This window comes from Parasteatoda tepidariorum, chromosome 8 (assembly GCF_982258835.1).
Source record: "Parasteatoda tepidariorum strain Cologne lab strain chromosome 8, Ptep-v5.0, whole genome shotgun sequence".
NCBI lineage: Eukaryota > Metazoa > Arthropoda > Arachnida > Araneae > Theridiidae > Parasteatoda > Parasteatoda tepidariorum.
The window spans coordinates 87,619,751-87,646,301 of record NC_141762.1 but is presented as its reverse complement, the minus strand read 5'-3'; the positions used below and the strand labels follow the sequence as shown (position 1 = coordinate 87,646,301).

The window sequence follows — 26,551 nt, the reverse complement described above, 5'->3', positions numbered from 1 at the left end:
TTTTACTCCTAAAATATCACTACTATTTTGATTAATAAAAAAATATTTCACAACTATGATAATATGTATAATTAACTATGTTTTAGTGGAATTTATGAACTTTTACAATTGACCCTGTAAGTGGGGACAATTGTAACAAGTGCACGACTGTCAAAAATTGTTAATAACTAATATAATAACATTTAAAATAAGGTTTTTTTTTTCTAGTAGAGGATAGTTTACTTTACTCGTCTGTCAATTAATACTAATAATATATTGGAATTTTTGTTAGTTAAAAATAGTTAAGTAAAAAATGTTACAATTGACCCCACTCTCTCTTACTGTGCTCACATTTCAAATGAGTCTACAAAATCGGGAAATTTTATAGAAATGAACCGAGCGAAGTAAAAAATTCAAACAACCTATAAAAAAAGAATTCAAACGAAATATATAATTTAAAAAATTTTATTTTACATTGACTCTCAATTCAAAGAAACGGCAGAGGCCAAAGCTCATTGTAATAAACCCCTGTAATTCTAGGATTATAGTAACTAATTTTTTAAATAGTCAAAAGGCGTTGAGACTTATTATAACAAGCCTAAAAATTTCGATCCGGATAGAAAATACTAGAACATTTTTAATTAACCTGACACGTTGCAAACTGACGTCTGAGAATCCAGAAACTTCTTATAAGTGTACGATAGGTATTAAGCGTTATGGAAAAAAAATTTACTTGCCCAGTGATTTCGGATAAATAACATCTTTGGCTTCAGGATCACCAACTTTTGAATTAATAGTAGTGCAATAGGTAGGGTGATTTTTCAAACTTGGAAAAGGAACAAGACGAAACCTATTAATGTTAAAAAAATTAATAGTTATCTGATTTATTTCATTCATAAAATATGTTTTACAAAATGTTCTCAAAGTTCTTTCATTATTTTACCTATGAATACAGTTAATCATTGTGAAAAGATCACAAATAATGTAACCTAAATAGACATAATATAATTTCAATTCTGAAATGAAGAATATTCGTCAGTGTCAAAACTCAGAATGAAAGAAGTAAGCATGAACATGTAAAAATTAATAAATAATCTAAGCTTTGTGGCAGACTTAAGTACAAAATTTTAAACATTTTTAACTTTTTAAAATGTAACAAATTTTTTATTAACAGTGAGTATGTGTGTATATATATATTGAATTCAATCTCCTAATAAATATTATTTTTCATACTGCTCCCCTTTTTTTACTATTAATCTATAACTATTGTGAAATTCTAATTTATTTGTACTATAAAATACTTTAATTAGCATTGTACTTTTAATCAAAAATTAATTCTTTTCAATTTCGCCTCGAAAACTGAACTCGAAGAAAAGTTGTAAGAAATTTTATGCTAGGAACAACAGAAAAATATGTTGTATAATGTGATAAATACTTTATGAAATACGAAAATAGTATCAATTCTGAATTCCAATTAAATAAAATCTTAACACCGGATGAAAACAGAAAAATTCAAAATGCTATTTAAGTTTTTTAAATACCGCTGTTAACTAAAAGTTGTTTTAATTCTTCTCAATTTAAAATATTAAGTGACATATTCTCCAGAAAAAAAAATTAACGTAAAATTAAAGCAAAGACGTAATCTATTTAGATCACAGAACAAATTTTTTTTATTTAGATTTATTATCGTTTGCTTTTTAAAATAAAACGATGGAAATTCCATCTTATAGCTCGCACATGATTAAATAATAAATAACTCACTCAAGTTTGAGAGAAAACCGCACAAATATCGCTCAAATATATACCGCTTAAGTTCGGTTAAACGCAAAGGAAAAATTTCGTTCAAATACAGGTGTATTTCATTCAAGTTGAGTTAAAAAAATTTCACTCTTTTTTGAGTAGGGGAAATCACTCTTTCATTTTAAAAGAATTTATTTCTCTTTTCTAATTCACCTTATATTTTTTTCTTAAATAAAAGTTAAATTTCTAAAATTATTAATTTTCTAAAATTATTAATTGTCAACTTCTTTATATTATCCAGTATAATATTGGCTTGCGCACATCCATTTTCGGGCCCACCCTTGGTAGCGTACGAATCGAACGCACATCAGCACTGTAGTAAGAACACACTATAAAACAAAACGCCTCTATTTACGCTTTTACCTGAATTTGCGCTTCTGTTTTCAACTTTTGTAATCTGGCAATCTTCTTACGAAAATATTTTAAATCGTTCTTAAAAAATTCCCCGTTCCTGTAAGTTTATTTGAATTTGCTAATCGCTTTAAAGATTTTGCTTCATGCTTTATTCTGTTTTTTATTCATATTTTTTTTTGTTACGAGGTGATGTTTATACCTAATGTGGTCTATTCTATTTGTTGCTAATATTTTTGTAAATTTTTTTCGGTGCTCCTCACACTATTGTATTGATATATTTTGCTTTGGCTATATTGATACAATATTCGAGGGCACTTCTTTTGCGGATATAATCGTGTGAGCTGATGAAAAGATTATATCTTTTGTTTTCCGGGTTTTTATTAATTTTTTTCTCCTTTTTTTGGATTTTTTCCGGATTTTTATTATTTTCATTAATATGTTTCTTTTTCCCTTTTATATTGTTCTGTAATTTTTCCATGTTTTCTTTACATTTTGAAATTTATATGTATATTGAGCTTGTGTGCATAATGGCTACCGTATTAAATTTTGTTGTTACCGTATTAAATTTTGCAATAACGAAAAAGGTGACACTTATAATTTTTTGTAAAATAGTAATTGTATAATATTATACAATAATAGTAGAATATAAAACAGAAATAACTGTTATTTTTTTATTGAAATTCTAGTCTTTTTAAGTTCCCCATAGAATTAACGTGCGTACCCTGTCTTACCCCACTAGGGCTGTTAGACAGGGTGATGTGATTTTTTCTTGGTTCAAACAGAAAAGTCATTTCAAAAATCTGGTCAACTTTGGTTGCCCCACAATTTCATTGCGGGATTTAACTGGTAAGCTTTAGGTCCTGAGTTCATTTTATTTCATAACCCTCGTTGAACAGCGGCCCCGATTTTGCGTTCATGACTACTAATGTTCAAATCCGTAACTTTGCCATATGTTTCAGGGAAATTTTATATGCTTTAATGTAATTTTACTTTATGATTTCTGCTTGTAAGTTATTTCTAAATATATTTTCTTTAATGTAGAAATGGTTTGTAATAGATAGACAGACAATTTTCCCGACAATATCAATCCCTTTTTTTTTCTTTATAATTTTGCTTCTAAATTTGTGCGTCCTTTACAACCAAACAACTTATCACAAAATGGTCTTGTTTATTGCGAATTACATTATTAACAAATGCGGTTTAGCAAGAAGCGGAATATAATTGTAAGTCAGATTTTGAATGTCTCTTGATAGGGCCTTGATAAATTTTTCATCAGATCTAACTACCGAAACATGAATATTTTCCTACGTACTGTCTTCAGTGGAGATTTCATTGAAGCGAATAGTAAATGCGTCAATTTTTCTAAAGAAGTTATGGCAGTAGAAGGGAAAGGAAGTGACCATTAAAGACTATCCCAACGACAATGCAAATATCTGCACCAAATGCAGAAAAGGTCAAATAAGGAAACTCGAAAAAATATCTAAAGAAAAAATTTAACAACGCAAAAATTTAACATGTTGGAAAATACGGTTAACATGTCGGAAATGTTGGAAAAATACGTTCAAGGTACATCAAAGGCTGTGTATAACATCTACACAGGTGACGAATCATGCATCTATGCATATGAGCCGGAAAAAAAACAGCAATCAATTGTATGGGTCTTCCAAGACGAGGCAAAACCAACAAAAGTTGTTCGAGGAAGAAGCACATCGAAACAAATGATTGCCTGTTTCTTCGGCATTAACGGTCATGTGGCAACAGTGGCGTTAGAGCAACGCAGGACGGTCAATTCTGAATGGTACACGAAGATTTGTTTGCCAGAAGTCATCGGAGAAATTCGAAAAAAGCAGAAGAACAGGCGAATCATTCTTCATCATGACAATGCGAGCTCTCACACTTCGACTCAAACAGAGGTATTTCTGACTGAGCGAAAGATCGAACTGATGGATCATCCGCCGTACAGCCCTGATTTGGCACCCAATGACTTCTTCTTATTCCCACACATCAAAAATAAATTACGTGGACAACGATTTTCGACCCCCGAAGAAGTGGTTAATGCATTCAAAACGCGTGTTTTGGAGTTACCTCAATCGGACTGGAAAAAGTGCTTTGAAAATTGGTTCAAACGCATGCAAAAGTGTATTGATCATCATGGAGAATATTTTGAAAATCAATAAAACCAATTTCAAACCTACATATTTGTTTTTTCATTATTAGGCCAGAAATATAAATAGCAACCCTCGTATAAGGAAAGATGCTTTGTTCTATAAGCATTTTTCTCCTGGTGGCTTAATTTTAATGGAAAAGCGAGCATTTAATGCATTCTTCAATAAGGAACTCATTTTTAAATAGACTCTTGCAAACTTTAACGCTGATGTTTCGGTAACTTTAATGAAGTCTTTCGAGCCCCTACTGTAAGACATTCGACAGCATGTCTAATAAATTTATATCTTGAATTGTTATATTTTAATGGATTAGTCACAATTGTAAATAGCAAGAAACTTGAAGAAAATCATAGTAACACTCATTTTTTGATTGTACTGTGAAATAGTTTTATTAAAATTTATTCTACTTTTGAAAAGAACTACGTGGGCCAGAAAAATGATTATGACTGATAAGAAGAGTGAATTGCATCGCTAAATTTGTCTATTAATAATTCTTTTTTCTGAACTATGAACTTTTTTGACAGTGTTTCTTTTGACTATGAAAATTTTTCTTACTTGCAGGGTTCAGTACTTTTGCCATAGCTCATCTCGCAGCTGTCAAACACTTCTTTTGTGGGCGAAAACTCTCTTGCTTCATCCCAGTTCCATTCAAAAAAAGCTGTCCTATAAGGGTCAGAAGGAACCTGAAAATCAAAATACCATAATTACTCGAAATCACGAATCTGAAGAGAGAGAAGAAAATTTCGATAGATCAAAAATTACAAGATATCATATGTAGATGAAGAAAAAAATAATTTTTAGATTTATTTTTAGAAAGTAATACATTCTTTTTGTTAAAATGTACTTATAATTATTAATTAAAAAAAGATTTATTTGTTTACGTTTAAGAAGAGTATGCTATTTTATTAACATCTTCAAAGAGGATAATAACTTGGACAGATTGGGTAGACCTTCTACAAATCATCTTGACCATGTGCGCTTAACGTGCACGTTGCAAGATATATCTACTGAGGAGCATGTAAAGTGTGTACTAGTCGTGTAAATACGTTGTATGCACGTTCGTGTGCTTTTTTTTTCGTGTAAATACGTCGTATGCACGTATGATGTTTTTATGATGTTTGTACTCGTTATGTAACATTTAGCATTGACTATTAAAGCTTAAATTTTTAAAAATAATGGTATTTGACAGAAAGTTTCCTTTAAATTTCCAATATAACTACTAAATATGTTCCAATGCGGGGCGAAGGGGGTTGCTACCCGAAACCAACTGCATACGTAAGCCGCTATTTGGACAGCAAAGAGCTGATTAGCATAAAATATTAGGAGGGCTAATGATGGCTCTTTGATATACGAGGTAGAATCCGAGACATTTTTGAATTGCATATAAGAATCTGAAGGTTCTCTCTTTCTTGTTTTTGAAGCTGAGCAAAAAACTGGTGTCATAACCATTTCATTTATAACTGTTTTTGAAATAAGTAAAAGAAGTTACTCTTATTGTTTTTAATTTATTCATTCATTACTTTTTACTTTATATTGGGTAAAAAAAGTTCTATGTTAACATGTTATAACAACTGTTTAAAAAAATATTGGTAGTAAGTTTTTCGTAAGATTTCTAAGAAGAGTATTTGCCTTGCTTACCTTCTTTAGAATGGTATGAAATGGGCTGTTGGGAAGTTTGAGCACTTTTAAAATTCCCTTTTTTGCTCCTTTTTCATTGAAAATTTGTCAAACAATAAATATTTAATTTAAAGAAACTATATGTGGAGGCAAAAAATAACACGGAAATAGTTTCGTAATTTTACACCTGAAAGATAAGTTTAAGAATTTTTCAGAAGTTTATAAAAATCTTAGCTACTATTCATTTATAATTTCCATTTCGTGAGAACCATGTACATTAGGTTAGCCGAAGTGAGCCGAAAGCTAAATATATAGCTGTTTTAAACAACCCCTCACCTAGAAAGCATGCTAAATCTTGTCCTTTCAGTGTTCCGATTAAATGAAAAATGTAGCTTATCAAAAAAAATTTTAAAATTGTTTTTGTTTCGCATAAATACTGCCATTTATGCCAAAATTTTTGTAATAGCTGAAACTGGTAAAAATGAGGATACTTATTTTTCTGATTGTTTAACAATTTTATTTCGTTTTCTGTGCTATCTTTTTCTACCAATATACTACATATTCAACCTATTCTTAGTCTAGTTTCGTTTTTGATATTATAAATCTTCCTTTCTATTTCTGTGTGTCGCTATTTCATTCTGTATTTCGATATTGAAAGTAGCTCTTCATTGTCATCCCAGAAAAATAGCATGGTATAGTAAAGAATTTTTGTTTTCTGATTTATTGTTTGTAATTTTCCGTTAGTTTAGGCTTATCAGAACCATATCATATTTCCGGAAAAGTCAGTTTTTGATATTGTTTTTTTTATGCTCTTTCCCTAAATAAAATTTTAGAAAAGCCATATTTTAAGTGCCTTACGTCCAAGGCAAATCACTAATTGCAAACTAGGTATACATTTTTTGCAGTTATGAATTATTTCAGAATTAGAACGAATAAATAACCTAATCATTTTAATTCTTTTTAAATAATATCACCTATTATTAGGATATTTTTACCTAGATGAACTATTATGAGTTGAAATAATGCAATCTTGTTACAACCGTTTTCACAAATTTTGGCTCATCTTCATCTAGACGTTTTGTAATAAGAGAAGATGACGCTGGATAAAGATAAACAAAAATAGACCAAGAAGTCTCAAATAACTGTTTTGAATTCACAACAGTTTTATAAATAGCATATTATTCACTAAAAACTGTTATTTCCAACAAAAGTAGAACCTTCGAAAAACAACCTTAAAGCAATATTACAAAGATAATTTAACGGATATTAGAAATTTATGAAATTTCTTATTAATAAATATCTTATAAATTTCTAAAATGGTACACAATACATTTTAATTCAAATATAGGCACTTTTCGATAAGCTAAGGAGAAATAGCCAAACAATGCAGCCCACCAACTTTTATTATCATAATTTTTTTAACTTTATTTATTTATTTTCATTTTTTATTTTTAAATACATAAAAATTAAATTAAATAAAAAATAGTTGCATTTTCTTGAGCTCGGCTAACAGTAAAGTACCCCCAAAACATTTAGCTTAATGTACGCTGTTCGAAAACTAAAAGAACCAAGTAAATGAGTATTTACATTAAAAAGTTCACATGTGATTTATTTAAACTCTCGATTTACGACTGAGCTAGGCCTTCAATGTGAGTACACAAACATATAATTTTACGTTAAATGCATCTAACTACAGTTAGTACTCAACTACTCGCCATTAAAATTTCGGATTTTTTTTTTTGTTGAGATTATGATAGTTTTATTTAAATGAATGTAGAATGAAATACACAGTCCAGTCACATTAATGTGACCACTACCTACTTTGGCAGGTGGCAGCACATTACAGTGGATTGTATATGGGTCATTTTCACGAAAACTGTCATTTTTCAGTTCATAAAATCCCAAAAAAGTAAAGTGAATAAAAAGTTCTGAAACTTTTTATATTAATAGAAATATGTAATGGCATTATAAAGAAAGTATATATCCTATAAATTATACTTAATATTTAAATTAATTAATTTTTAAATAATTAATTTATAATTAATTAATTTATAATAATTAATTAATTTATAATTAATTAATTTATAATAATTAATAATTAATTAATTAATTTAATAAATAAATTAATTTATTTAATAAATTAATTTATTAATTTTTTAATTTATTTTTCAAATTAATAAGTAAATTAATTATTTTCACTATTTGAAAAGTGAGGGAATGACACTAATAGTGAGGGAATGATATTTTATTTTAACACATGTTTTTATCTAAGTTACATCTACCTAAAGTTTGAAAATGATAACATACTAAGTATATCTAATATTTATTATAATTTAGTCTTATATATTTAATAGTTTTTACAGGTTTGAGAAATTTGAATATATACTCATGAAAAATCAGGTTGAATATATACTCTCAGGTTGAAAAATTTGATAATATACTCATCTTGAATCATTTCCTCACTTCAGCGTCATTCCCTCACTTTATACACCAGTGAGGGAATGACGAATTCAATAAAATATAAAAATAACAGTTAGGCCTAATTAATTTCTGAAGTCAATCACATACAATTATATTCATACAAGAAAGCAACATATAATTATCCACTTTCTCGATGAAGTTGTATTTTATTTTACTCTAAAAAATGACATGAGGGAATGACAAATGTAAAAAATTTTACCTGGTTTGATTCATTCAAATTTATTCCACATCAAAGCTTCTTTAAGTTGAAGATGGAAACATACAGCAATTTTGTTCTATGATGCCAGCTGTTAACTTCTGAAGTTTTTATTAAAATATTTTTATTCTAAGAAGATTGCAGGTGATAAGAACAATGTTGTGAGGGAATGACGCGAAACACTGGGGACAAAGTTTAAAATAGTGCTGTGTTAATATTTTTATCAGAAATTAAATATAAAATTGATTTTCTGAATTCCATATTTCAGTATTCTGAAATAAAAAATACGAATTTGTAAAAAAAAAATTTTTTTTTCAGAAACAATTTTATTCTTTTTTTAAATCAGCAGTGGGGACAAGTGAGGGAATGACATATTGGTATATTTTAATTACCTAAAATAAATAAAAAATAAAAATTGATAATTTTATTTTTATTCTTTTGTTAGCTTGCATTCCGAAGGACACTTTCCCAGAATTTTTTTTTTCGTAAGCTGTAAAACAAACATAAAATATACTGGGGACATGAAAATGACTGTTTTTGTGAGAATGACCCATATATAGGATATCCTAAGGCATCTGAAAGCATTTCAATCATTGGCATAATGCAGAAACGTAGCGATTTATCCAACGTCCAAAAGGGCATGGTTATTGGCTTTCGGGCCAAGGGTGGAAGCATTTCGGATTTTGTGAACTGTTCGCATGCCGCCGTGGTAAAAGTATACCGTGCATGGCAAAATGGCACTATACAAAACAAGCGGCGTGGCACATGTGGTGCACCGCGGGCCATAGATGACAGAGGCTAAAGAAGACTACGGAGATGCGTTCAGGCGAATAGACGTGCAACTGTTGAGTAACTGACCACCCAGATGAATCGAGGGGCTACCAAGAGTGTATCCTCAGCCACTGTTCAGCGAGCGTTGCTGCGCATGGACCTCCGCAGCAGACGCCTGGTTAATACACGTATGCTGACTGCTGTTCATCGGCGACGAAGGCTGGAATTTGCACGCCAGTACCGCAACTGGACACCCACAGAGGGGCAACAGATGACTTTTTCCGATGAATCACGTTTTATGCTCCATCGCACAGATGAAAGTTGGCGTATACGGCGTGAAACGTCAGAAAGCAAACATCCTGCAACAATTGCCGGAGGGCTGCAGGCTGGAGGAGGGAGCATTACGGTTCGTGGAATGTTTTCCTGGCATTCACTGGGTGCACCCTACATGCGAATGATTTTTCCTCAGAATGATGGCATCTACCAGCAGGACAATATGAGGTGTCATACAGCTCGCAGTGTATGTGCGTGGTTCGAAGAGCACCAGGATGAATTTACCGTACTCCCCTGGCCAGCAAACTCACCGGATTTAAACCCAATCGAGAATATGTGAGACCACCTCGATCGGGTTGTTCGCGTCATGGATCCTCAACCGCGTAATCTAGCGCAGCTGGCCACGGCACTGGAGTCGGCATCGCTCAACATCCCAGTGAACACCTTCAGAAACCTAATTCACTCTCTTCCTGCACGTCTCGCAGCGGTTCGCTCTGCCAAAGGTGGTTATTCTGGATTTTGACAGGTAGTCACATTATTGTGACTGGACTGTGTATTCGCATTCAAAATGCATGTAAAAATGATAATTATTATAAATATTTGACAAAAAAGGTTCAATTTTAGAGTTTAATAAATTTAATGTACTGGCTATTTTTACTACAGTAATGAGTATGCTGTTCTCACAAAAATAATTTGCTCGTGTGCTGTTGTATAATTCGACTCCGTTTGCAAAAAGATCTGAAAGCTGCTTTATAAAAAATTTATAAAATTATTTGTTTTGTGATATAGCAATTTTTATTATTCTAGAATACTTTATTTAATTAACTTACTTACTTTAATCAATCTTATCACCCAAAAAATATTGCCCAAAAAAGAAATTTAAATCACAGAAAAAGAAGCATTGCATTTTTTTTCATTTCTTTCTTTTGTAACGTTACTAAAATGATTATCAACCAAAGCAGAAACAAAAGCATTTTCTTTCTTCAATAAATAAATTTTTTATGTCACGCAAACTTTACTTTAATCTAGCGAAAAATTAAATTTTGAGAATATCGGACAATGGCAATTATATCTCACTTAATCAGACTTTAAATGCGACTCTCAAGGTGGTCAAAATTGACGGGACATTTTTCGTCATTTCCAAACAATTCCTTAATTAGGGTATTCGAAAACGACAATAATTCACGAATGATTTGAATGCGCGAGAATTTGTTATAATCATTCTCAATTTATGGTGCTTAGACTCAGACACAGCAAAAAACGTGAATATGAAGGATTGACTTGGTGATAGCTTGAAATGAAGTATTTCTTTTCACAATTTTTTGCGTTGTTCAATACCGAATTTGGGGAAATATTGCATCGCATAGTAAGAGCATAATACGGTAAAAACGTGCTGCAACTTAAAGAGGGTGTCAAATTTAAACCATTTTCCCCATTTAAATTGTTTCAGATTATCAATTGTGTAACCAAGCTTTTAATTACGTAAATATAGTTAAATTTAGCACCATATTAAGGTTTAAGAGAATGGGAGCGATTTTAACGTTCGACAGGCTCAAAATTTTTTAACTATAGTGTAGGGAGTGCACACTTACTCTCATATCTGTTTCTTTCATTCCATTAAAACAATATCGAGGATATTTTTCACAGAATAGTGTTTTATCAGTGTATTTCTTGCAGGAAAATCTGTCTTTGCAATAAGCTCGTCGACTAAGTCTGTAAGAAAAATAAAATTAATATTAAACAATTGTATAAATTTTAAATTCGGTTTCACTCTAGATAAAATTAGGATAGACCGAGATAGCCTGATTGGTAGGACGTTGAACTCATGTTCGTGAAAACGAAAGTTGGAATCCTGCTGACCGAAGAATACCCGTGTATTACCAAAGCGAGGGAACCATCCCCTCTGCAGAGGATCAAAATTGTGAAGGCATGTCATCGGATCATCCTCAGGCATATTTCCCAGATCATCGCCCATCAATCGTGTGAAGCTTTAGTGTGGAGTAAATAAAGTACTATTATTACTCTATATCTTTACTTCTATGAAAAAAAACTATTTCCTCCAAAAATCTTTGTAAAATGTAGAAACAGTCATTAATTAAAAATATAAAAAAGTTATCATGGAATAAATTAATAAGTTGCTTTCTGATAAAATAAATTATATGATTACTTTCATTTTTAATAAACAAATATAAGGATTAAAGATTTAAGTAGAGATATCAAGGAATGCCTACCTTAGATTAAAGTTTTTTGCTAACAGAATTTAACTACTGAAATTGCTTTCTGTGAATCACTCGCTTAGTGTATACTACCCTGAGTGATATTTTAAATTTAAGTTAAATCACATAAAAATTTCAACGTTCGAAGTTTACACACATCTAAGGAATATAAACAATAAAAATTGCTCAATTTATAAGTTTAAACAATAAAGTAGTCTAAATTTTAAGTTCAAATTAATTTACAAGTATTTTTTACGGGTTTTGGAGTAATTGTCTATATTAATAAAATGGAATGAAACCAAAACTTTCGTAAATTTTAATTTTAACTATTTAATGCTTGTATTATTAAGCAGAAACCTAAGAGTCTTAATTGGAATTTAAATTAAGAAGTTAAATTAAGTCAAATAAAAGATTTGATTATATCTCATTTCGACAAACTTATAAAATTCTTTTTTTTGCAACATTAGTTGCTATACTTATATACTGTAAAAATATGAACACCAAAAATCATGGTAACTACATTACACCTAAGTGGGGCCCCACTGCACCAAGAACCAAGAACAGCTCCTGATGTAGTAAAACACCTAAAGTATAATTTTCCACTACATGGTGAAAAGAAACCGCCATTATATTTCTTATTCAGAATTACTAAAATTTATATTTACAGTAAGAAGATATGATACACATAAGAGTCAGTAAAGTTATTTTTACGATATAATTTAAAGTAAGATTCATTAACTTAGGATACAAAATAAAATTAGTTTGTTAAACACGCACTGCACAGAGAAAATATTAATATGAGTTCGAACTAGTCTTAACCAAACCAAAGTGATTAAACGTTAAATATTATACAAATATTTAAAATCTGAAATATAGTTTTCCTTATCATGCAACTGAATGCATACATTTTGAAATGGCGAACTTTTGATTCCGTAGGTATTCTATGATGATCTAGAAGAAAACCACTCAGTCACGTCAACTCTTACTTGGTGTAAACAAATTACAAGCGTAATTCAAAGCGCACCAACGTTGGTGAAAATAGCTGATTTATTGTGTTTCTAAGCTTGAGTTTGGAGTAATCATTTTCCACATTAAGTGTTTAGATTAAACTACACTCTTAAATTTATACATGAAAGTCCTACTTGGTGTTAATTTGAAATAAATTGCTCTTTTAATCAATTTTTTAGGATATTCAACATCAAATTTAAAAAGTTATCACACCACAGTTTTTTCAGTGTGCGATTATAAATACATATTTCCAATAAAGTTGTATGTAAGATTTGCTTTACAATAAAGATGTCATGAAAAATTCAGGTTAATGATGAACGTTGATCACTATGAGCATTCAATTACTCTTGAATATTTGTTATTGACTCTCTTTTATTGACATTAATTTGTTTGTGGCGATCTTTTTATTTAGTTAATATTAATTATAATTTTTCTTGAGTCAGGAACTTGAAATTACTTTTATTTCAAAGCAACTAATATCAATCTTTTTATTGTATTTTGTTTTCGATGTATTTTTGAGTTTGACATTATCAAATTTTAATTTTTTTTTTCGTTGGTAGAGTTAGTTTTTTTTTTTAAAAAAAAAGAAACTAGATAAATATACATAGAAACTAGTGGGCTGCGCCCCCTGCTCGCTAATGCTCGCCAACCCCCGAAAATTGCTACGCAATCTCACATGGTTTGCTTCGCAAACCATGCTCGCTTCGCTCGCTACTAACTTAGGTACATTGCAAATGCACAAGATTCTAAGAATTCAAAACAATCATTCAAATCCATATAACAGCTTTCTTTTTAAAAATAAAATTACATCTTTTTAGTAAATACTAAGTCATTAAAATAAATTTGAATTCAAATAAATGACATGTAATGTCAAATATTTTTCAAATAAATGACATGTCTGGCAGTCGTGAAAAAATTGCTTTTTTCTTGAGTTTGACCGCAGTTTTGTATTATGCAAATTTAATCTTCATTTCAAAAATAGATTCTGAAAAATGCTGCTATAAAAACTCAAACAATTTTATCACTTTTTCTTCCCAGAGAATTGAAATGCATCACAATGTGAGAAAAAGGTTACAGTACAACTTTCTATCACACGACTCACGTTGATTGAAAATTTTCGATTTCTTTCTGAAGATGTTAGTTTAATTCATTTTGAAATAAACTTAAAACAGATAGCAAATTCAGGTAAATCATTCTTAGAAAGCAAAAGTTAACAGAATGTATGATATGTTGACTGATTCCATCTCTAAAATACAATGTAGATTTCCGAATATAGAAAAGTGTGTACCCTGATGAACCGTTGGCCTTCGACCCTTGTACCCTGATAAGCGAAGGAAATATATGAGAAATCAAAATTGCGTTATAGCACCAAGTACTCAAAATAACTCTTTTTAGGTGAATATTTCACTTTGTAGAGTAGTTTGTTGATTCCTCCTAGTTCAACCAAAACTGAAGCTAATTAACATTACAACTTAATACGATATTGATATTTTGCACTCTCAATACGGTTATTCGACGTGATACTCATACTTCATAATAACGTGAAGTAGTTTAATTAAATTTGTAATGTACTTAATTTCCTATGACTTTCAATAAAACTAATTTTTTAAACAAAGAGCTTTTTTAGTATTTTTACCGCTTACGATATTTTTTCAAGCAGGTGAGATTTGTAACTTTTAAATAAATGAAGGAAAAAAGTGTTAAAATGTTAGGACAAAAATAAGCTGTTACATTTGTCATGTCCAACCAATAAATGCCATTCTTCACTGCCTAATACAGTGATCCTCAACCTTTTTTTTGCGGCGGCACACTTTTAACGATTTTGAAATTTGACGGCACACAATGAAAAAAATTAGTTTTAAAATTTTTTACCTACCTATAATACATTGCGTTAAATAATTTGTGATAATAATTTTGAATGCGAAGTAAAATAATATGTACTACAAGAGCACATTTATTAAGGGATTAATTATTTCTTTCGACTAATTTTTTATTAGTTAGTAACAGTTATTTATTTTTTTGCTAGTTATCAATTGTTAGCTTGTTTTCTATTGTTATTAACTGTTAGTTTTTTACATTAATTGTTATTTTTTTGTGATTTCTTGTTAATTAGTTTTATTGCTAATTATTAATTAATTAGTTTTATTGCTAATTTTAATTGTTAGCTTATTTTTGTCATTTATCCTTTGTTAATTTGTGTTTTAGAATTATAAATTGCATAGCTTACTTTAATGATTAGCTTTTATTTCCGTTTGAAAGTTAATATTTAGCTTTCTTTCTTTTGTTAATTAATAATTTTAATAGTCATTAAGTTTTCTATTTATTTCAACATTTTTTGTCAAAGACAATTTAAACTCTTTCTTCTTGTTTTAAGATTGTCAGAGACAAGACAATTGCCGACAAAGATGTTCACGCGGTTAAAACGTGGAAAAATTATAAAAAGTATATTATATAATATTATATGTATATAATATTATGCATATGCGCTTTTCTTTAATTTAAACTTTACTCGTAATAAAAAAAAAGCATTATAATTTTTATTGTATCATTTCTAATATTTGGCGGCACATTTTAAGAATTTGGCGGCACACAAAAGTGCCGCGGCACAGTGGTTGAGAATCACTGGCCTAATACATCAAAGTAATGCAGCCATAATTGGATGAAAGTTGTCCAAATTAAAAGTGGATAAGTGTGCTTGCATCATGAATGCAATAAAAACTGAAATGCTATCGTTCAGAGTTGTAAAAAAGTTAAGCTTAGTTAAGAAAGCCGACCTTAATTTTTGACGATGAAGAGTGATTAACATTAAAATTAACTCTTTAACATTTCTGATGCTGTCATGAGTGTTCACATTTATTTGAGTTATCCTTATTCTATTGTTATAATCAGCATTTAACACTTACAAGTTGTTGCTACAAAATGTGAATGCTGGAGGAACCATTTCGTAAGGATTGCTTTCTTCAACATTCACAGTTACGGGATATTGGAAATAATAATACAAAAAATCCCACGTCTGATACGTAAATCCCAAGAGGCTGAAGATGAGGATTGCTACTTTTGGAATTGCTTTCGTCCATGTGTGAGAACTTGCAATTTGTGAAAACCCTGTCATGAGTGATTCACTAAACACTTCCTTCAGATATCTTCTAAATTCACTGGTTTTCTTTTTCTTTTTCTGCAATAAAGTGATTCCAAAAATGTTTTAAAAATTATTATTCTAAAATTATAATTATTATAAAGAATTTACTATTTACATCAGATAATAACTGCCCGTAATTATATTAAAGTTAAATAGGAATGCGCTATATATGTAAATTTTTTTCTAGGCGCTTCTAAAATTATTTCAATCCAAAATTAAGTTCTTATAAAACAGACTACTTTTAAATAGTTATGAAACGTTGTCGAAACTAATAGGATATTGATTAATTTCAAGAAGTTTAAAATCACTTTAGTTAGGAATACGAAAGAAAAATAAAACGACAGAGTCTTAAAAGTAAATCAAAAAATAAATAAATAAACTCTTGATCTCTTTGGCCGAATATTCTAAGTAGAGGTATAGGCATCATGCTTGCCTTGCTGTTGACCTGACAGCACTGGAAATTGTTGAAGTTAAAATGCTATTTTTTCGTTTAAATAATCGAAAACAACTTTAAATGAAAACATGACTATAAATTCTTTTAAAAGTATAATTGTTTTTAATGGATTGGAATTAACGCAGAATTGAGCTGGATCGTGGAATTTGACGTAAAACCGGTCTTCACCCTACTGCAACCATGCTCACTCTTCCATATGAATAACGCATGTGCATAGTGTGTTTCCATTACTTTGCCATATGCCTATGGTACTTTCCTTTTAACATATCATAAGGTTATTGTGTCCAGCCGTAAATTCCCCTGCAAATTTTTATGGTTACCATAGCCTTATTGTGTCTTTTCATATGAAGGCCATACGAATTGCTATGGTAAGCATACACTTATGGCGTCGTGTCATGTAAATGACATATGAATATCTATGGTTACTATAGGCTTTAGGTATATTGCCATATAAATATTTATTTTTACCAGGTTACTATATATTGCCATAGGTATGTCTATGCCCAATTTTCCTAAGGAGTCTAGCTAACCGAGCGAGGTTTTCGTGTTTTTTTTCCTCCATGCTACACAAATACGGGTTAGTTCCATTAAAAAGTCTTTCGCGAAGTCAAATTTCTCATAAAACTTGATGCAGGAGGTACCTTGTTACTGGATTGGATTCAAAATTGCAAGACTACGGATTTGAACACTAGCAGTCGTAAACTCAAAATTGGCTGTTCAACGATCTTTATAAAATAATAAACACTGGAGAATGGTGATGTATTTATGTCACCTATGTTTTTTTTCTTTACTTTTCTCGTTTTTTTTTTTTTTGTTGATAGACCTGTAAAATGCATAAAAGCATTTTACAGGTCTATTTTGGAATAAAAGACTTAAAACTGTTGTGTCTCCAAGCACTGATTGCATTTCAAATGCAATTTGTATTCTGCACGTAAATCAAATCACGAAATAAATAAATTGAATGAATTCAAGGGTATTATTAGTTGTAAAAGTTGAATATTTCGAGAAAATCCATTTTGTAAAGAGCATCAAGAAGTATAAGAGTCCGATGAGTGAGCTTGAATTTCAGTCAAGTGAATGAATAGTTTTAGTTATGAAAAAGAAAACAACATCTAATATGCCTTACGAGTTTAAACATTGCTTTATATATCGAGACACGATTTTTCAATAATTTTGAATAAAACATTTCATCATGTCTTTTTAGGGAGTTATTACCAATAATTTAATTTAGTTCAATTTCTGTTGTATCCTTATACTATCAAGTTAACATTTGTTAGTGTACATTTTCCCGAACAGCCCATTTTAATGTTAATATAATTCAATTACTAAAATTTCTACTACGCTGTTAGAATTTTCATTCTAAAAATATAGTAAAATAACCTACAGTAGTCTATTTATTCGATTAACCGTAAAATTTACGGTAAAGAATATTTTTCATCTTTATGGTTTTGAAACCGTTTACAACTAGCATGGCTAAATCCTGAATACAAAACTAAATGGTTTTTTTTAACCATTTTCAGCTACCATGGTTTAAAAACCGTAAAAAAAGAAATTTAACTGAACAGAGGAGCTAGACTTCTCGTTAGATAATGGGTATTGGAGAGTGCATGACACTGGAAATTCTACACGAGTTTTAATGGGAATGGAGGTGTCAACGCTTTGACTAGAACTCCGTTCAGTCGGTCATGGGATTGACAGATTAACTCTCTTGGCTATAATATGTACGCAGTTGCAAAGAACTACGTTGCTTCATTAGATAGGGTAAGTTAGAGTAATAAAATTCTTGTTGTTTAACCATTTTAGATTAAAAAAATAGTTAATAAACGATTTTCGACTGATAATAGTTTCATTACCATCTTATTTACGGTTATTTGACTGTTTTTCTTAAATATGGTAAAATATAAAATAAATAGATTGTTATTTAGCTTATTTTTACGAGAAATTTCTAACAGTGTAAATACTTTTATTTGTTTTAATTCTTTTTTTTTTTCATTTACTTTTGAACTTTACATATTTCTCTTACCATGGAATATTTCCGAAATATATATAAATAAAAGTTTTCCCAGGAAGTATATGCCTTATTTTATATTACAAAAATTACCAAGGTTTTAATTTGCCGCTATTATGAGCTTTGAATTTTCCTTTTTCTGAAGTAAACTAATTAAATGTATTTACCACTGATAACTTCTGAAGACTCCGTTGGTAAAACATTCTGTTCCTTGATTCATTTGAGCCTTCTGACATATTTCTTTTTTATTTACAGTGGATCCTAAAAATGCACAGGACGAAAGCAAATGTTGACAAATAAGTTTGTAAAAAATAGATAAATGTGCAAAATAAAATAGGAAAGGGATTAAAATTAATTATGTACAAAAATCAATCAAAACTTTCGTAAGTTATTCTTTTCCCATTATTTCAAATTTTCTTCATGATTAAAATGGTCATCTTATTCGGACTAGAACGGTATTTATATCATCCAGAGAACGATGCTTTTCTTCTTACTTTTTACTTCTTATTCAGATTTTGTTTCCTTGGTCCATATTTACTCTGAACACACGTTAAGTAAGTGAAATATGCATTAGATACCTTTATCTTAGATAGTTAAAATATTTGAATTAAATGAAATCAATAATTGCCAGTCGCAGTTATTTATAACAATTACCAAGACTCGTGTTCTACTATTCATATTTATGCCCGCAAAAAGGCAGTTTAAATAATGTGGCAACGAAATATGAAAACAAATTTTTTTTTTCTTCTTAATACTAATCAATCTAGGAATATTTTATATATGAAGTGTTTTTATTTTGTAAAATTTATATTTGCATTTTCAAGTTTTCAATTATGATTCAAAATCGCATGATTTACCTGATTTTGCCCAAGTGGCTTATTCTCATGAAAATTTAATTACAAACAGATATTATAGAATCAAATTAAAGAGGAATAATCTGAATCATGCAGGAAATTTTTTAATAAATAAAAACTCATGAATGTTTTCCAAAATTTTCCTGAAACGGTCTGATACGAGAGATAATTCAAAAAATAATGTCAGTAAGGTTGTTCGTAAAGAACTCATTGCAAATTAACTATTACTAAAGCTTCAAATATTTAATAAATATTAAAAAAATAAACAATTAAACTTACAAGAAAATCCGGATTTTCTGAAGCTACTGTCACTAAATGAACAGTTTTGAAAAATTTATTTTTGATAATAAAACGGTAACAGGCGGTGCTATGGTAGGAATATTTTAGGATACTTAATTTAGGCATAATACCACTATTATCGACTTTTTTTCCTATTGATCAAACGTGTTAATTGATAAACTGAATTATGAAAGAATTTGCATTACAATTTAAATGTAAGGAAGATAATTTGTGCGTACTTAATCACGCACAAAGGAAAATGAATTAAATAAATCGTTTCCCAATATTTTTAATTGAGTTTTATACAGCTGAAACCTATTACGTTTTAGATGAAGGGCGATTAAACGAAAAGTGGTCATGAGTGACTAAGAGTATATTTAAAATAGTCATGAGTATATTTAAAGTAATCGCAAACTTGAGAATGGCAGAATTTTGGCATCTAGAAAAAGTACATTTTCTAACAGTTAAGATGTTTTTTCAAATTATGAAAAAAATGTTTAGTTACATTCCAACAGAAGGTGGTTTTGAAACAGCACGCTGAATTTTAACAGGAACTTTGTTATGTTATATTCTAATGGAGTTCTGAAAATATTGAAGAGCAATAAAGTGATGTTTAGTATCATATATAAGCATTTTATCCTTTCATCTTTGTTTCATAAATTTTTTTAATTGGCCTAAATTTTTTTGAGTGATTAAAAGTTGAATTATCAAGGTGATCTAATTTCACAGTAACACACGTAACATAATTTCGCATTTTTTTCTGTAAAAATTTTAGTAAGACAAAAAAATTTTTTAACTTTTTTTGTTTTTTAAATTATGAAGAAAAGATTTTCAACCGGAAAAAATCCCGAATTAAAACTGCAAATAGTTATAATTTTAAAATTATTTCATTCAAGGTAACATACATAACAAAAGCTACGCGCTTCACTGTTACGTGTGTTAGAGGTACTTAAACAATTTATTTATTATTTTTCATGGGTAAAATTGAAATCACGTGCCCATATTTATCATTACCACAGCACAACACCAAAGCCAAAATCACAAATAAACAATTGTAAGTTTCTGGCAATTTGTAACATCTAGTCGGTATAAACATTAATAAGAAAGCAGCATATTAAGACGGTAATTTTGAAACTTCCGTGAGTTGTTTTCCCAAATTTCTATTTGTTTCATGTTAATGCTTAAGTGGAATATTTCAACTGCATTTTCTAAATTATTCTAATATGGATAAGTCTAAAATGGCATCATTATCTGGAACTAAATAATAAAAAGTCAGAAAAAAAAGAAGAAAGAACATAGGATTTCAAAGGCAAGAAAATAAAAGAATTAAATTCTTACAAAAAGAAAAAGTAAATAAAATGTGTGCTCTTGAGAAGAAGCAGCATAGGACCAAAGTAGCAAAAATGGTGGGAAGATGCAAACGCAAGTTTAAAGAATAGAAAAGGAACATAAGTTGAATAACGATTTCAACTGCATTGAATTATAAAATTGTAAAAAATAAGCACGATTCAAGACCTCGGTCATTAAGAAAAGCAAATCGCTGAAAAGTTAGCCTATTTTGCAATGAAAGAAAATTGCTGTAATATCTGTGTTAACAAAGCGAGTTAGACTAGAATTTTAAAAAAAAATTGATAATGATGTAAAACGTTCGTCACTAAGTATTTGAGAAGAACTTAATCTAGTAATAAATGAATTTTTCGTCAAAAGTGACATTGTTTTTCCTATGATTGGATTGAAACAAGAGTTGGTTGTCTGGATTAATGAGAAAACTAGAGACTAATGAGTTAAACTTGAACTTTCAAAACAAATTGATAGTGATCTGAAACGCTCGTATCTAAGTATTTCAGAGGAACTTAATCTAGCAATAAATCAATTTTTCGTCAAAAGTGACATTGTTTTTCCTATGGTCGGATTGAAACAAGAGTTGGTTGTCTGGATTAATGAGAAAACTAGAGACTAATGAGTTAAACTTGAACTTTCAAAACAAATTGATAGTGATCTGATACGCTCGTATCTAAGTATTTCAGAGGAACTTAATCTAGCAATAAATCAATTTTTCGTCAAAAGTGACATTGTTTTTCCTACGGTCGGATTGAAACAAGAGTTGGTTGTCTGGATTAATGAGAAAACTAAAGACTAATGAGTTAAACTTAAACTTTCAAAACAAATTTATAGTGATCTGAAACGTTCGTATCTAAGTATTTCAGAGGAACTTAATCTAGTAATAAATGAATGTTTCGTCAAAAGTGACATTGTTTTTCCTATGATTGGATTGAAACAAGAGTTGGTTGTCTGGATTAATGAGAAAACTAGAGACTAATGAGTTAAACTTGAACTTTCAAAACAAATTGATAGTGATCTGAAACGTTCGTATCTAAGTAATTCAGAGGAACTTAATCTAGTAATAAATCAATTTTTCGTCATCAATGACATTGTCAAATTCAATTTATTATTCCATTTATTATTATTTTTATATAACTTTCAAAGAACCCTGGATCAAAAAAGATAAAAGAAATATAATCAAGGAAAGTGCCTAATCAATTGTTACTGTAACATTTTACTGTTGAAGTATTATGAAAACTTCTGAAAATACAGGATTTGAATGTTTTTGTTAGGAAAAGATCACGCAAATATGGAATGCATCAATAGTCAGAAGACTTTTCTTTTTCCGCCTAATGAAGGGGAAGTAAAAGAATATAATGGAAGACATTTACTTTTTTTCCCAGTATCCTTATCGAAGAAGTTATGAACTCAATCTCTTTCTTAATAGGAAGACTTTATAAATTTGAATAGTTTTTTTTTTTTCAAAATTTAATACCAGTTCATAATTTAAATTGAGTTTTTATTTACACTATTCTACTCACATGAAAATTCTAATGTTTCTTGAAGACTTATTTGGACAATGAATATTTCTTCATTGATTGATAAGGGAGGAACAAAATGTTTCTAAAAAATCTGTCGTTGCTTTTGTAAGATGTTTGGTTACTGGCTTTTCTAAATTAAGCGTGAAAAATAAAAGGGAATATTACATTTCTTGGTTATTCTATTTATCAGAATTCTTTTCATAATTCGATGAAAAATGTTTTCAGGTGATACGCTGGGTTTTTAATTTGTTTCTACTCACCAGGGGACTGTTGAGAATGTCAAGAATGGGAATGGAAAGAAAAGAAGAATCCTAGTTTTTTCTTAATTGATTTTTAGTAAATAATGTTTCTTCGGTTAAGATAATCCAATGTAAACACATATTGAATATTCTGATAAACACCTTAAATGAATAAAGATTCCAACTATTTTAAAATTAAGAGCTGTTTTTGAAGCCCATATTAAAAATAAATTAAAATCATTCTAAAATAAATATTTAAATCAGATAATAACTAATTACTCTGTCGTAAGTCATTTGAATCAGTCAATTACTTTGTTGATAAAGGAAAAATTTTTATATATATATATATATATATATATATATATATATATATATATATATATATATATATATATATATATATATATATATATATATATATATATATATATATATATATATATATATATATATATATATATATATATATATATATATATATATATATATATATATATATATATATATATATATATATATATATATTAATGCTGTTTATTTGTTGAAAATTCAAATCAAAAAACATTGTCTTGATTTCTTTTTCATTTATTTATTATTTTAATTTTTTTTCGTTCTTCAATAACGTTATGCTATTGGCTATTGAACATACCTGGAAAAAAACAAAAAATTGCATTGTTTCAGAACATAAAGAAGTCAAACAATAAGTACAAAGCGGAAATTCGGACAAAAAATTTGAAAAGTTACATTTCCTTTCTAATTTTTACTAGGGAATTATTATGAACCATTAAATTCATTTTGAAATGAAAGTAAAGTCAAAATAACATATGTTTAAAAATTCAAATCGTAAAAATTCTCATTGAACAAAAAAACCCAGCAAAATAGAATAGATATCTTTCCATCCTTCTGTAAAAATTTAATAGTCATTACAAATGCCTTTGTTCGTGTTCAATTAAAAAAATTATTATTTTTCAAAATATAATTAAATCTTTAGAGCCTTATAATTTTTCATCATTTTCTATAAATGTTGTAACAATGCGATTCATGCGAAACATAATATGTTTCCTTTGTGAAAACTCAATTCAAAATACCGGAAGGCGATTTATTTAAATTATCTTTCTTTGTGCTTGAATAAATACAGTTAAATGCACAAATTATCTTCCTTATTGTAACGCGAATTCTATCATAATTTAGTTTATTAAATCATGCATTTGATCAATAGGAAAAAAAACTGTAGTTTTTTCAGTATTATGTCTAAAATATTTGTGAAAGTAAAGTATTCTTACTATAGCACCGCCTGCTACCGATGTATTAACATAACGAAATTTTCTCAAAACTGTGACTTCAGAAAATCTGGATTTTCTTGTAAGTTTAATTGGTTTTTGTTTGGTATTTTTTCAAGATTTGAAGCTTTATTAATACTTGTTTTGCAAAGTAAAATACTATAGAGCTCTTTACGAATAACCTCTATTTTAACTATTTAATTATATAGCTATTTTTTGAATAATCTCTCGTATATGGCAAGAAAGTAGCATTATTTAAAAAAATTCATATGCTTTTTATTTCATAAAAAATTTCTTACATGATTCAGTTTGTTCATCTTGAATTTGATTCCACAAAAAACATTTTTCGTAATCAAATTTTTATGAGATGTTTCCTTCTTGAACAAAATCAAGTAAATCAAGTGATTTTGAATCATAATTGCGAAACTAGAAAATGCAAATATAAATTTTCATAAATTAAAACATTACATTTATTAAATATTCATAGATTGATGAATTCTACATTATAGTCATTAAACCATTTACCGAGTCCAAAAAACTCTCGGTTTCAAACCTTAATAATTTGATTATTTTACCTATTTATCACAGTCAAATCGATAAAAATTTTAATAAATTTGAGTATAAAGTCCGTTTATACCTAGCGTACAGACCAGATTTCCTCAACCTTTCAAACTATATTGCTGACATTAATAGCTGAGGTGCTTACCAATTACTGTCGAGCTACGTCTGCAGTACAACTTTCTTATGCTTTGATTTAAAGGATATGAAAGATAAAGACTTAATTTGAATATTAAATTGTCTTACATAGCTGCCATTCTAATCATAAAGGTTTGAGTTTTCTTCTGAAATCATTCAAAACTGTTCTTTGACTACTGACCTTGATTTCTGAAATTAATTTCACATTTTTAAGAGTTCCAATTATAGATTTAAGATATTTCTAGTACACCATTCTTTTCGAATTGACCGGGAATCTCTTTTTCTTCATTTAGATATGGGGCTTTTGCCCGTCTATTTATTATCTCTTCTTCTTTATTCGATTTTTTTTTGTTCATACTTGTTCATCATCCTTTTTTTTCCACTGGATTGTTTTTTTCTTTCTTTTTTGTTGTATAGAATCGTTTCAACATGTCTTATATTCCAGTGAATTGAAATTGAATAATTGTAGAGGTAGACACGCTACAATCCCTTTCCTATTTTATATTGCGCACTTATTTATTTATAAACTTATTTCTCAAAATTTGTTTTCTTCCTGTACCTTTTTAGGATTCACTGTAATTAAAATATAAACATGTCTGAAGGCCTTAATGAATCAGAAAACAAAAGATTTTGCCAACGGAATCTTTCGAAGTCATCAGTGGTAAATATATTTTAATTGGTTTATTTCAGAGAAATGAAAGGCCGTGGTAGCCCAGTGGTTAGAGAATCAGAATTTGGTCCGGAGGAGCCGGGTTCAATTTTCGAATCCGCTAAGACCCCCCGAATACATACGATATACGTGCTAGTCCTGTGGTCTGTAGCTAAGCCAGTATTAGAGGTACAGGGGTCCGGAGAAAATTTCCTTCCCCTTCAAATCTATGTATAAATTGGGGAAATGCCCTCACAAATTGTGAGGCCATGTCTCCGGATCATCCTCAAGGATATTTTCCAGATCGTTTCCAATAGCCCTTTATGTAGCCCTAGTGTGGCGAAAATTGTGAACCTACATACCTCGGACTTTTGATCAATACAAAAAAAAAGCTTATAAAGCCTCGTCAAGTTGGAAAACTGATGTCACAAATTAAAGAAATACATCACTTAGATAGTACATACAGAGTTATGGCGGGATTAAAACCAGTTATTTCCACAATTCAGAGCATTTGGTGGTAACTCAATACCCCTTAGCCTCGGAAGACCTTAAAATGCACGTATGCTACTTGCTTATAAGTGCTGAATCTTCTCAGGGACTCTGATATATGAACATTCAATGTTTAATTTTTATTACTTGCTTGCGAGCTTGCGTGCTGATATCAAAATAACTCTACTCTAGTAGATAACTATTTGAAATACAGAGCGCATAAGATAGAGAACGAAATCACAAAAAAAAAAAAACATGCGACGTTACGGGGGATTCGAACCCGTTACTTCTCCACTTCAGAGAGTTTGAAGGAACTGTGAGACCACCAAGCGCAAAGACCAGGCTGGCGTTAATTTTGGAAAAAACAAGCAACCAGAAATTTATCAAATTATCAAATTTATCAAATCAATGTTAGACCAAAAATAATGCTAATATGACGTTCCATTTTCAGATTCAAAGCTCAATGCGCAATCAGTGGTTTTGGTTATTTTTATTAAAGAAGTGCATGAGTTACATACTGAATAGTCACTTAACCGTTCATAAAGTGTTTAAAACATCCATAATATTTAGAAAAAGTTGATAGAACTTATCGAGGAAAACGATTTAGTACAATCCAACAGTGTGACTTCTGTGAAAATGACTAACAAACGATACAAACAATCGAACGACCGAAACGGTACAAACAATTGACGAAAGTTAAAAAATATAGTATATATAGCAATGGAATTATTAGTTCATGA

The 26,551-nt window shown here is 29.5% G+C and overlaps 1 long non-coding RNA gene across 1 annotated transcript; it reads right to left on the bottom strand.

Moving 5' to 3' along the window:
• Positions 1-704: 704 nt before the first annotated feature.
• LOC147806496 (uncharacterized) lies at positions 705-18,726 on the bottom strand. The gene is made up of 4 exons (XR_015428561.1): positions 18,629-18,726; positions 11,229-11,349; positions 4,854-4,981; positions 705-829 (listed from the first exon to the last, which is right to left on the bottom strand). It is a non-coding gene; the product is annotated as an uncharacterized LOC147806496 (long non-coding RNA).
• Positions 18,727-26,551: the final 7,825 nt, after the last annotated feature.